The sequence below is a fragment of the Echiichthys vipera genome (assembly GCF_963691815.1).
Source record: "Echiichthys vipera genome assembly, chromosome: 13".
Lineage (NCBI taxonomy): Eukaryota > Metazoa > Chordata > Actinopteri > Perciformes > Trachinidae > Echiichthys > Echiichthys vipera.
In genome coordinates, this window is record NC_139838.1 from 7,657,344 (window position 1) to 7,671,651 (window position 14,308).

Here is a 14,308-nt window from a genome sequence, read left to right on the forward strand (position 1 = left end):
TGAAACCCTGAGACAAAAATAAATAAGTACCTGTAAACATCCTATAAAATGTCCACCATATGGAGCTCTTTAATTGTACGAAACGTGGTTAAAAACAAAATCCTTGAAACATTTGAAAAGAAATCCGCATCAGGATGAATGAAAAAGAGGCGAGGTTCCCCTGCTTAAATAAAGGTTCAACAACAAATAAAGGGTTAAAGAGAAACGTCAAAATAAAAGCTCTTCCTCCTTTTCTGTCTCCTCAGTTAATATGAATACATCTATAATCCCAAGCCTTATATGGGGAGTATGAGACAGAAGAAGTGAGCTCTCTTGCTGAACAGTATTTCCACAAGATGCATGTAAGGAAACAACGTCATGTAGAATTCTTTGACTATTTTCCAGTGCGTTTCATCAAAGACGCCATCATTAGGGGTCTGACTGAGCTCAAATTCTGTGTAGCAAGGCAAGGCAAGTTTATTTGTATAGCACAATTCAACAACAAGGTCATTCAAAGTGCTTCACATCAAACATTAGAGATTGGGAGAAATAACACATAACACATATACATTTAAAACATATAAAAGGTCAATTAACTACTACTTTAGTATATTGAAAATCAGCGGCAAATAGAAAAGCTTTCAGTCTTGATTTAAAAGAACTGAGAGTTGCAGTTTTCTGGGAGTTTGTTGCAGATTTGTAGAGCATAAAGCACCATATAGCAGTAGATTCAAGAGATTCTATAAGTCGCATATACTTACAAGTATGAAATGTTGCTGCTTGGAACTACAAGTACAAGAAATTATGAAAGCTAAACACATAAAATATGCAAAAATGATCAAGATATATAAAAAAAAAAAGACCAAAAAAAATAAACACAGATGGTAAACATGGCTAAAAGAAATAAGTGAAGTGCACAAATAGCCATAACAACCTGATCCAGAAGCTTCTGCAGCGTCTACCTCAGCTAACATTAGCCACCATAAGGCTGCAGCAGCACAACTCCCCAGTGCGTTAACTGCTGGGAGGTTGGGTTTTATTGTGTATGAATTCAGTTTTTCAGGAAGATTGTGCTGTTTTTTCCTTTAAAATTGCACTGTCTTCCCATTAACCGGTTTGTGTGATTTCCTAGGAAAACTTATGAACAAAAATTTGTATGGTATCTCACGAAATACGGCAGTTTGGGCAACAGAAGGTGATGGTTTAGCCTCAAGATTCCGTCCTGATCTCTGAGCTCCATTGTATTTTACTTTATTTTTGTTCTGAGGCGGATTTAAGTGTGAGGAAACGAGAAGCGGTTGTTCAGTGCAAACAACATGGCGGCTTCTGCGGATGAGATGAGTGCAGCTAACAATCAAGTTGCTCTCTAACACTTTTTTCTCTTGGATCCTTCTGTTGAATATGGACCGGGCTCCTGAAATTGTGTCTTTTATCCGTAAATTTAAGTTACAAAAACGCTAAATGTCCTTTACCGACATGTTGTTTACTTTCTGAGCTTTGCCTCGATGCTGTTAGCATGTGATACGCTTCAGTGATCTGATTGGTTGATTTGGCCCGTATGTTGGTGATAGACAGGGGGTTTATCCAATCAGCAAAAAGTATTTTCGCCCTTTCCCAAAAGATCTCCAAACGAGAGTTCCCAGATGGATATGCTAATGAGCAAATTAGAATCAATCCATCTGGTGGAGTCAGGTTATTGACGGATAGAGTCAGGCATCAGAAAGACTTCAGGTGTTATGGTTTGGGACCCTTCCACCATCCCAGCCCCCCTCCCTGTACATAGTCTGTCACTTTAATACAACCTCGTCCCAGTTCCTTCTTTGCTCTGGACATGTCTAAAGTAATAAATGGATTGCACAGGGATTACAGTGCAGTACCTGTACAAACAGTGAGTGAGGACAGCCTGAAAAGTGATATAATCTTGCTTTAAGTAACAGTATTAATACTAGTGTAAAACATATCATCAGGACAAAAAGTCCTCCATTCAAAATGATTCTAATTGCTTATCTTTCAAATAAAAGTTAAAAAAGTTAAAGTATTCCTTGAAATGTTGTAGCTAATGGGGCTAAAACATACTCTTGGACAGATTCATCTGTAATAACGCATTATATTCTATTCAATTATCATATGTTAGATCTTACTTTGCAGGATGATATATGTCAGATAAATGTATAAATGTATAATCTTTCCCTCTGAAATGCAGTTACGCAAGTATTAGTCGAATAAAGTGGAAATATTTGAGTAAGTGTAAAACTGAACATAGAGGGTGTTATGTTTGATCTCTGACCTACAGATATTTAATGGCAAGAACACTGAATTATCTGTAGTATATTCTATATATATATAATATATTATGTTTTATTGTATTTATGTAACTGTAGTGGTTCAGTGTGTGCATGTAAAGCAGCAAGTGAGACTACCGGCAGCAGTAAGCTACACCAGTTAAGATACACACCCACAAAAACCCACACACACACACACACACACATACACACACACACACACACACACACACACACACACACACACACACACACACACACACACACACACACACACACACACACACACAGCCCTCCCTGATGTGGATTGAGCCCTGAGCTTCGTCTGTCACTTTTGCGTTTCCACTTCAAGTTCAGGAAATCTAAACTTTCCTCTTCTAATCACCCGTCCCTTTGAAAGGGATAAAAAGAATTAGCGCGGACAGTAATTGCCCCCCTCTCGCCCCCTCCCCGCCGGCCCTCATCTCGCTGCCCTACAGTAGACCTTGAGACCTTTGGCATGCTAATGATGATGAGGAGGCTCAGCTTCGACACTACAGGGACTGAGCCAGACACTTCTGGAGGAGGACATCTGCTGAGGAGGACGATTTGTTAGGTCAGAATCCAAGCACGGCTCCTGTGGGAGACTGATCCGCTGTAGATCTGGAGCCAGGCATGACTCGAATGGACGAGTAAAGGTGCAGACATGCCCGGATTTTGAAAAAAGAAATGATAATAAACGAGTGAATTTGAAAATCTCCTCATCCAAGCTCTTTCACTGGACATATAAAACCACATACACTGCTGTTCAAGATTCAAGATTCAAGATTCGAGATTCAAGAAGCTTTATTTATCCCGAGGGAAATTATTGTGCAACAGTTTCAATACAAAGGTGGGAAAGGATCAGAGTGACAATAAGCATAAATATAAATCAAATCAAAATAAAGCTAACATAAAATAAATCAAACAATTAACTAAATGTGACAGAGTGCAAGGGACATTGTAGGTATATACAATACACAACAATACGCAGCGTGCAGTTTAGCAGCATATAGAAATAAAATAAGTACAAACTAAATAAGTGATGAGGAGCGATAAGTGATAACAGTGTTAAAAATGTAGCAGCATTTCTTACAGAACTAAGTTACAGTACAACTTAATAAAGTGATGCAGTGATGATATAAAGTGATGCAGTGATGATATAAAGTGATATAAAGTGATGCAGTGATGATATAAAGTGATGCAGTGAAGATATAAAGTGATATAAAGTGATGCAGTGATGATATAAAGTGATATAAAGTGATGCAGTGATGATATAAAGTGATATAAAGTGATGCAGTGATGATATAAAGTGATATAAAGTGATGCAGTGATGATATAAAGTGATATAAAGTGATATAAAGTGATGCAGTGATGATATAAAGTGATGCAGTGATGATATAAAGTGACATTTGCTCAGGACACAGTGTCTCCACTGTTCCTTACCTGACCGGGGTTAGATGGATTGTAGAGTTTGATGGCCAGCAGAAGGAAAGACTTCCTCCGGCGTTCAGTGTTGCACCGTTAATAACAGAACCAGTGTATGTCTGAAACAGTAACATCTGATCAGATTCAAAGTTTACTGGAAACCCATTCTTCTACAGAAGCAGAGGGAGAGCTTAGAAATAAGCTATTGGTCTGATTACTCTTGTATTTGCACTGTTGAACTGTAGAATCACAAATTTCATTCATTCATCCGTCACCATGACTTCACGCAGGTCCAGACCACTATGGGATGGATTTATTCTGACCTGGGACACAGTAATGGTGGACTTCTTTAAGCTGCAGATGCAGAGGGATCGGAGTATACAGACAATACTAGCAGAGGGTGCTCTAGTCTGTATGCAAACGTCCTGCAAACCTCTCTTATGATTTGACACTATGAATCAAATGTAATGTAATGTAATTATTAGTATTAAGTAACAGTGGTGCAAAGGAACTCATTAGCTCCATTTACTGAAGTACTTTACTGAATACACATTTGAGGTACTTCTCACTTCTACCTAAATACTTTTTACAACGCTACTTTTATCTGAGACTTTGAGTTCCTGGATTCTTTACAAATTTAGATTTGGCACACAAACATATGGACTTTATTTTAAAAATGATAGTTTATAAATGTATTATAAATGTATAATAAATTTAATATATAGGCCTGGAAGTAGAGCTGCAATGATCAGCATTTCAGAACTTTTCTAACTATGCAAATGTGATTTTTCTGCATTTTCAAGATTTTTATCTTTACTTTAACTTTTCATTCTTACTTTATACGGTGCAGTGTTTGTACTTTTACTCCAGTAAAGGATCTGAATACTTCCATCACTGGTAAGCGATAACACTCATCTAAGTAATGTTACCACTAGTGATAAAAGTAGAATAATACAAAGTAAAAAGTCTGTTTTAACTCAAATGCACTTTGTCTTGAATAAAAGAAGGTTTCAGGCAGGTCCCTGCAGAAAACGTATGAAATATGGACAGTATTCTTACAGTGCTAGTGGATTTTTTTCATTCTATGAGGTTCAAAGGGAATTCTACGCTAAAAGGACTTGATGAGAAGGAGATTTTTGCAGCAACAAATGCATCTTATTTTGAAAGGTGAGTGTGTGAAAATCTGAATTAGTGAAGTAACTAATAACTGAAGCTGTCAGATAAATGAAGTGCAAGTACAAACGTGTGAAATACTTTGATGGGAGGCTCCAACATAGAAAAACAGTGGCTATCGTAAGTATCAGTATGAATATAATAAAAATAAAAGTATCTAAAGCCTAGAATAACTAATATCAGGGGCAATAATATCCATTAAAGGAAAAACCAATAGATATAAAAATACATATACAATATAACACAATAATATAGAAGCACGAAATATAAGAAGCATTACAAATGTATAGTTTATTTTTTGACAAATATATTCTGATAAGCTGAATGGAATTTGCTGACTGTTGGAGAAAAGGTTGGTGGGGTTCGTCCCCGTTTAATTCTGCTCCACGCTTCAGTGTTATTCATCGTGTGTAACTTTATTTTAGTCATCTGTGCATCGGTTTATTTGCCTTTTCAATCACAAAAAGCATGTTGACAAACACACACACACACACACACACACACACACACACACACACACACACACACACACACACACACAAACACACACACACATATATATATATATATTTAAATATAATTAAATTTTAATTTAAACATGACGATACAGACATGCAGCTAAAACATGGAATCAAACTTTTTGGAGAGCTGGACATCAAACCTTTTATACTCAGGAGATATTATTTTTAGATTAGATAAGATATGATAAGGTCTCATTCACGGCACAACAGCTCAGCATTTTGTTTCCTATAAATTCGCACTGATTCTAAACATTCATACAGTCCCAGAAAACATTCATTTACAGTTTTCCACCTTATAGATAGTGAAGCTATCTCTTCCTTTTGGTTTGTTTTTCTGTTTCCTATTTTCCCTCCACGGCGCTCAGAGTGGCCTGATGTAAATATGAGCAGCTGAGGTCAGCAGACACCAGTGTGTGAGAAAACACAGTTAAATCTTCTTGCTGCAGCCCCCAGCTGTGTGCACAGGCACCCATCCACCCACACACACACAGTAGATCTTGTGGAGTGAGCTCACACTTGAGCCCATCTACTCCTGACGTGAAGGGGGATCGCCCTGGCCGTGCTGGGAACCACACAGGCAAATATTAGTGGGTATTGATGGTGGGCTCTGGGTGGGTCGTCATAACCGGGCCCTGCTGTCTGCTGGGGAAGACTTTTTATAAGCGGCTCATCAGTCTCTCTGCTCTGAACCTGGGTGGGTGAGTCTTTTAGAGGGAGGGTTGAATGGGCAGGAGAGGGGAGGGGGCGAGATCAAAAGGAGTGAGGCCGGTTTCCACTGACAAACAGTAAGTGTTAAAGACAGAGGATTAATGATAGGTGCAGCCAGGAACATTATTTACCCAGAGTCGGAGGACGTGTGACTTCAGAGCTCATCACCCTCTTCCTCTGGCGGCACTTCCTCTCTCTATAAATGCACAATTAAAATGAGATGTTCACACAACACCGCGGCACCTTCTGATGCATGACCAATGAGCTCCCTGCATCTCATCACATCACAGAGCAATAATATGGAGGACCAGTAATAGCACCTATCATGCAATATGTGGGGAACTGCTAGAAAAGTACTCTGTGTTTACTACAGGTGCTCTTGTTTCATGTTGGATGCCCTTTGTGCTGTCGTCGCAGACACAATACACTGTAAAAGTATGAACGGTAAAACAACTGCTAGCAAGGTTTCCAGACAGATACTGTGAAATTCAATTTAAATCATTTCCCCCTGGGATTATTTAAGTATTTTTGATTTTGATTCTGATTCTGATGACAGTTAATAACCATGTTAAATTACAGTATTTATGCATTTATTACCAATATTATACTGTAAAAATATGAACTGTAAAAAAACGGTAAAACGTCTGGCAGCAAAGTTTCCAGACGGATACTTTGAAATGGCAGTAAATACCCATATTAAATGACAGTTTATTTAATGTAATTTAACTGATTTTGACTTTAAAATGTGCTCTGTTTTTGTTTTGTTTTTTTTACAGTTTATCACATGTACTACTGTGATATGGTTATTTACTGTAATTTCACGGTATCCGTCTGGAAACGCTGCTGCCAGTCGTTATACCTTTTTATTACAGATTTTTTTGTACAGTGTGCATAAAGTTTCTTTTTAAACCTGTGCTTTTCAACATAAGGGTCGGGGCCCCCACAAGAGTCATAAGAAGAATATGCAGGGTCGAGAGATGATCGACAGGATAGGAAAGACAAAATGGCCCCAATTTTTGCCCACTAACTTTAGGGTTTAGCACTTTTCAAACATTTCAAGGTGTATTTTCAGGCTTTCACCTTACATCTGTGGTAAACATATATTTATAAACAGTATAATAATTATTGGACTTTATCGCAGCAAATCAGATGTTATTTTGCTATAAACAGCCAACAATGTGTTTTGTGACAAATGAAGGTATTATAATAACTATATTACTTAAATTTCAAGCAGTTTTAGGTACTTTATCCCAAATCCAAGGACTTTTCTAACCTTGAAGGATATCCAACTCCTGTAAGAACGCAACGTGAAGTTTTCTTTTTACATCATATATTGTAACGTTTTTTTACAATAACTATGATGTCACATTGATGACATTTAAACTTATTTTATTTTGAACATAAAAACGCAACAAATTTGTTTTTATTTAGAAAAAAACGTAGGAAAACTTATAGCAAACTCATCATACAAATTCTCATAACAACACAGATAAACTTAACCTGTGCCGCATGCTTGGAAAACATCACGCTCATTACAAATGGTATTTAAAAAAAATCTAAACAACGTAAATAAAATCTCCCGTTTCTGTTGAATTATTTAAAACGTTTGACTCAAACATTTTCATGTCTCATCCAGACATGTCTTCCAACTCCTGTAACTGCCTTGATCTTAACATTACATCCCATTACAAAGACAATGGTGAAAAGAAAGGTCAGGTAATACACTTGTGTCCATCTTCAACACCTTTCTTAAAGTCCCCCCAGTACCTCACCACAGTCTAGGAGCATTCCTGCTCTCTCCACTGGTACTTAAAATAAAAAGGGAGGAAGTTCTTGGGTGAAGCAATACCATTAACAGTTCTTCTCTCTTTTCTTTCAGCCTAAAAGGCACACACAGTTTAAGACCCTGATTATAATTGGGGTTAAGGGCATACCCGGGTTTCTGAAACACCATGTAAACACCGTACCCCGGGTAAAATTGGAGTTCTCATACCCGGGTTAACAGACCTAGAGAACTCCTTCATTACCCTGATTATTCGTGCATGTAAACAGCATTCCTGAATTAATATAGGGTTTCGCATCTGCACATGCTCCTTGGATTGTAAGCCCCCCCCCCACCACCACCACTCCGCGGCAGTGGTTTCTGAACCGGAAATAGAAAAAACCAGGAAGCAACGGCACCGAAAACAACATGAAAACACAACAACAGCGCGTTACCTTTAAAACGAGGGAGGACTTCTCCATGGCAACTAACATCTCTACCAAGAAGACCCGTTTCAGAGTGGGCCGCTTGTGGTTTTGACAAAGGTGAACCAAAAGAAAAAGCTGTATTCCGACCAGCTGTATGTTGGCGGAGAACCGCCATGGAGTACCAGAGGTCCAGTTACTCCATGATTTTCCCATTAAACCCCCGCTCATGTATACCAGGAGAACTTCAATAATGTGCATGTAAACACACTGACTGTTGGACCTCTTGGAGTATTTGTGTATGTGCGCTGGAGGTCACCACATAAGTTGCATATTGGACGATGATCGGCTTCCACACTCGTTGTGATGTCATTTATCCTGCTTTTATGTACAAATGTTAAACCTTCCTCATTCAGCAGATAAATGTGAAAACAGACAGCGCTCGCGTCATTCTGCACAGTGAAACTCACACACCCAAGTGAAGTGACAAAAAGAAAAAGAGGATGCAAGTGGAGGGTGACTTTAATATACAGTTACTTACACTTTTATTAGATTTGTCAACCCACACAAGGTGATTACAACATCAATGTGACACTTAATAAGCTTATCCTACTTCTTTTACAGAGCAATAACGCAGCTATTCAGTAATTGTCCAACCATGCTGCAATACTGCTGCCGGGACTGGACATTTTATTCATTTATTCTGTATATACACAATTTTCAATTTGTCATATTTATCTCATTTGTACATGTTACACTTAGTGTTATACTTTTATAGTCACAAAGAGATGTGTTGTAACTGACAGTTGAAATGTATCTTTTGCAACCAAACATTGCTCCTGGACCACTTTGGGGGTTTGGTGCCTTGCCCCTCGACAGTGCCCAGGAGGTGAACTGCCCGCTCTACAGCCACCGGTACACACTCCATGCTTGAGACGACGACCTTCTGGTTGCCAAGCCAAGTCCAGACAGACCGAGCTACTGCCGGCTCTTAGAACTGTTGTCTGTTGTCTGTGTGAGTTGTCTGTTACTGTGGATTTTTGTTAGTCCATGTGTACACTGTTAATGATGATTCTTAAGCACGGGTTACTCTCCAAAAAAGAGCACTTGATGAAGTCGGGGATTAATTAAATATATAAATCGCAGTATTCAACTTGGCTGTAATCAGATCTGAAGCTAAACAGATTGGGGTCCACTGATGTGAAAATCCAGCTGTTTTAATACTCTTGTCTGACTGGAAGCTTTTTAAAGGTCCAGTTCAGCAAAATCGCAGAAATATTTTCTTTCTTCCTTCTCGTAGTGGTGTCTCTATCTGTGGCCTGATCTTTTTCAAACATCTCAGCCCTGTTGACCAGCAGTTGTAAGCTTACGCTCATTTCCTGTTCGGCTGGAAGGAAGTATCGTTGCCTGTGAGCCCCAGCATGCAGCTATACCTCTACGGGTGTCCAGGGGGCCCAGAGAGGCAGCCAGCGTCTGCCTGCAGAGTCTGGAGGCCAGGCAGGACTATAGGGAGGGGGGGCGGGCTGCACCGTAAATTGGAGGGGGGTAAACAAAGGGGGCCGGGCAGCTTTTACTGCCTTCCCACGCCAGGCAGCAGCAGCAGCTGACTGGAAAGTGTTACCTGGATTATGCTGAGCCGCCCCCTCCACCAGCAGACAGCCAATCTGAATGCAGGCGCAGCGACCCAGGTGTACAAACAGCAAACAGTGGGGCCACATCAAAGGCTCTCATTAAAAGACAATAGATGCAGCCCTCCTCCTCATCTCCCCTGCCCCCCACCCAGTCCTGCCAGGGTTTTCACCACAACACACAGTTCTCCCAGCTGCACCGCATCCTCCCTCCACACTGCCCCCTTCTGCCCAGTGTCAGGGCTCTCAAGTGTCACGCTTTTCGGTATTTTATCACGCACTCCAGCTGCAGCGCTGCTCTCACTATAGAACCGGCAGGAATCGAGCGCGTCTCCTCTGGAGCTCAGTCGAGCCAGCCAGTCAAAAAAAAGACGGGGGCTACACAATGGCCAATCAGAAAATATCACTATTGTATCAGGTAAGATTTAACGCAACAACCACTGCAAAAAAGCATAGTTTTATTCACGTGGTTCTTTTTTGTTTTGTTTTGTAACTTTATTCACACGAATAGACTTACAACAGTGATTGCTGTTCAATCTTCAAACAGCATAACAATAGTAACAATGACAATATCGCTCGAGGTAGTGCATATATCATAAATAAAATAAAACATTGAAGTACATAGATCATTACAGATCAAATTCATTACAAATGTCTTTGGTTTTCATAGCTTTGCAGTTGGTGCAATACTTTAGTGTGTCGTGGTAGGAGTTATGGGAATCAGAAACTTTTATGGGAATCTCTTCTATCTTATTATTTCATGTAAATAAAAAAAAAGAAATCCTCCTAAAGCTTGAAATATATATGTTGAAAAAAAATTAAAAATTAAAAAATATATATAATATATATATATGGTTTTGATGTGAGGGATTGAAGTGGCACGCCAATAAAGATGACAGACAAGTGGTTTATCCAATCATATGCAAAGATTTCTGATAAGGCCCAGCCTCCTGAAACACCTCTTCTATGGAACGATCCCAGATGGATGAGTGGCGCAAGGCGGAAGCAAGGTGGAATGAAATTCTGAAATATAGGCTTCTAAACCGAAAACTAAACAACCGGACATGCAGGAATGTGATCTAAAACTGGGGAGAAATTAACATCTGTAACCAAGACTACAGGTTTCCTTGACGCTAGCTTGTAGCTACATGTAGCATTGTAGGTGAAATGGAAACACTGCAGTAATGTGCCTGGAGCAGAGGACTGTATAAAGGTTTGACAAACTTTTTCATAGTTTACCTCATTATGTAAAGATGTGGAAGAAAATAAGGAAAAATATACCCTAAGAAACACATTAATGGGCCACACTGTTGCACTTCATTACCATGTCACTTTAGGTTATCTTGATTGAATCCCACATACACTATCAAACAATAAATATGTATTAATCCACTGGTGAAAATAGTCCCCCACAAATGTACAATATCCTCCTATTTGAGAAGCATTTGCTAAATGCCTTAACCTTATTTATTGCAAAGAAAGTAAATGTTTGTGACCTGTTTTTAAAGGTTTATGTTTGGAGCTGCTCCGTAGACATTTAATTTTGAAAAATGTTTTGGATGTTCCCGAGAGCCGCCTGGGTGATGTTCTGAGTATGAGAGCACACACAACTGACCATGGAAATAACATTGAGTGCGTTCCCCTCGTATACATGAGCGAGGGTTGAATGGGAAAATGACGGAGTCACTGGATCTCCGGTTCAGTAGGTGGTGCTCCGCCAACATACAGGTGGTCGGACTTGGCCTTTTTTATGGTTCACCTTTGTCAAAATCACAAACGGACGACTTTTGGACAGAATTATGACCGAAACGGGTCTTCTTGGTAGTAATTTTTCTTGCTATGGCAAACTCCTCCCTAGGTTTAAAGGTAACGTTGTTTTTTTTCACGTTGTTTTCGGTTTATTCTGTTTTCGGGTCAAAAGCCACTGCCGCAGAGTGGGGAGGGGGAGTTCTAACCCAGGGAGCATGCGCAGACGAGAAACCTGATATTTACCCGAGAAGGCTGTTTACATGCATGAATAATCAGGATACTGAAGGAGTCATCAAGGTCTATTATCCCGGGTATGAAAACTCTTACCCGGGGTACGGTGTTTGAGAAACCGGAGTAAGCCCTTACCTGAATGTAATCAGGATTTTAAACTGCATATTGACGCACTGATTTTGGAATTCTTCATTTCAGCAGTGTTCCCCTTTAATATTCGTGAGTGACATTATTTAAGTAACGCAGAGCAGACTAGTCATTTCATGAGTTCCCTAATATGTTCACAAATCAAAGCTCCAGAACTCTGGAATTGTATAAAAATGCATGTTTTTGAAATGGTCAGGGAAAAAAATTGTAGATAGGGGAATAACCCACAAACACCCGTGAATGAAGAACATAGAATAGCTTCTCCTTTTCTTATTGAAATGGTATCTCATTTTTTTATTACTATTATTTTGTAGTTCATTTTCATAATGCATTTTCCTGTCATTTCCTTGAAGGGTTTTCTTCTCCCGTTTTTGAAAAATAAATGTTCTTCACAGTGAAACCACCTAGGTAAATATAGAAAATCATCTTCGGTATAAATACACCAAAGGTGGAGCTCTATCCACCCAATTTATTTCTCACTATGAGCTGAGTATCTCTCCCAGCTGTCAGCGCGGAGGCCTGACAGATGTGCAGCTGATGGTAATGATACACAAAGTTAACAGCGTTGTAATAAAGTCATTATTAGAATTTCTCTCTGAGCAGCCAGCCATCATTACAGGGAAAACAACTTCAAAAACCCATTCCGGTGCTATATCTGCCTTCCTCATCCTCGTATCCACTACATCGCTGAGGGCCTGCCTCTCTCATGTAAACTTTGAATTGGAAATTAGCTTTCTAAAGTCACAGGGGATTACTTGTGCGCGCATTTCTGCACCAGTCAGAAGATGTGGGACGCTGGGACACATCATCGCTCGTCCTGGCAAAAAGGAAAAACAACACGCACATTTATAAGCAGCACGCCGTTAGCCTGGGAAAAGCCTATCTGGACTCCACAGACAGCAGCAGCCTACAGCTTTGATGGGGAAGCCTCTTTGTAGTTGGCCTGGAGATGGCTTGTTAGTCAGTAAAAGTGAGGGCTAAATGGCTCCCTAACAGGAAGCAGTTTACACGGTGACGCTCAACCTGCCTGTGGCCCTCTATTGTCCCGAGCCCCATGTCCCACTTCATTACCATTTCCATAAGAAAGGAACAGTAATTGCCCCTTTTCTTCTGCTGGCCCTTCATCTTGGAGTGTTTCTTCTTTTTCCTTTTTTTTTTTTACCCCCCCTACTTCTCTTGCTCAATCACTCTCTAGCTGTCTGTCCCTGAGATGTTCACAAAAACCGGTAAATACACTTACACGTAGGGACTGTGTGTAAATGATTTTATAATGCAGACACCAAACTCTTGTTTATTTATACACCCCTTTATCCACTTTTAAAATGTATGTTTCAGTATAAGAAAATAGTGTAAACGACTCATTTATATATATACAATAATATCATTTTCAGGATCCACTACTTTCCAACAGGTTCAAAGCATCAGAGCAGTGTGTGTACTGCAGGGTCTGAGACTCCCCTGACCTTTGACCTTTGAGGAGGACATGTCTGATCAGTGCAGAGAATAACTCTTTGTGTTTACATGCATATCAGTAACCCGTAAATGGCCTTTCCCCGGTTAAGGGAATAATCAGTCTATTGAAGTTCCCCTTGTATACATGAGAGGGGGTTGAATGGGAAAATGACGGAGTAACTGGACCTCCGGTTCAGTAGGTGGCGCTCCACCAACATACAGCTGGACTGAATACAGCTTTATTTCCTGGTTCCCCTTTGTCAAAATCACAAACGGCCGACTTTTGGACAGAATTACGACAGAAACGGGTCTTCTTGGTAGTGATGTTACTTCCTCCCTCGGTTTAAAGGTAACACTCTATTGTTGTTATTTATTTTTTTACATTGTTTTCAGCGCAGTTGCTTCCTGGTTTATTCTATTTATGGGTTAAAAGCCACTGCCGCAGAGTGAGGAGGGCACATGCGCAGACGAGAAACCTAATAACAATCAAGCGTTTAAAGCGGTAAAGCATTTACATGCAGGAGAACTCCGTTTACTAAAGGAGTTCTCTAGGTCTGTTAACTGGGTATGAGAACTCAGATTTTGCCCGTGAGTGAGCCCTTAACCAGATTATAATCAGGTTTTTAAACCGCATGGAAATGCACTGACTGTCTCCCATTCACTGTTTGTACATATACCTAGAAAAAGTAATACACTGTAACTTGTATGTAATCCTTGTATTTATTACTGTAGAAATTACGTGTGGATCAAAGAAGGAAATCAGGTGACGTAGTATGAGAGCGCTGTAATCCTCATGGGAAGGGTC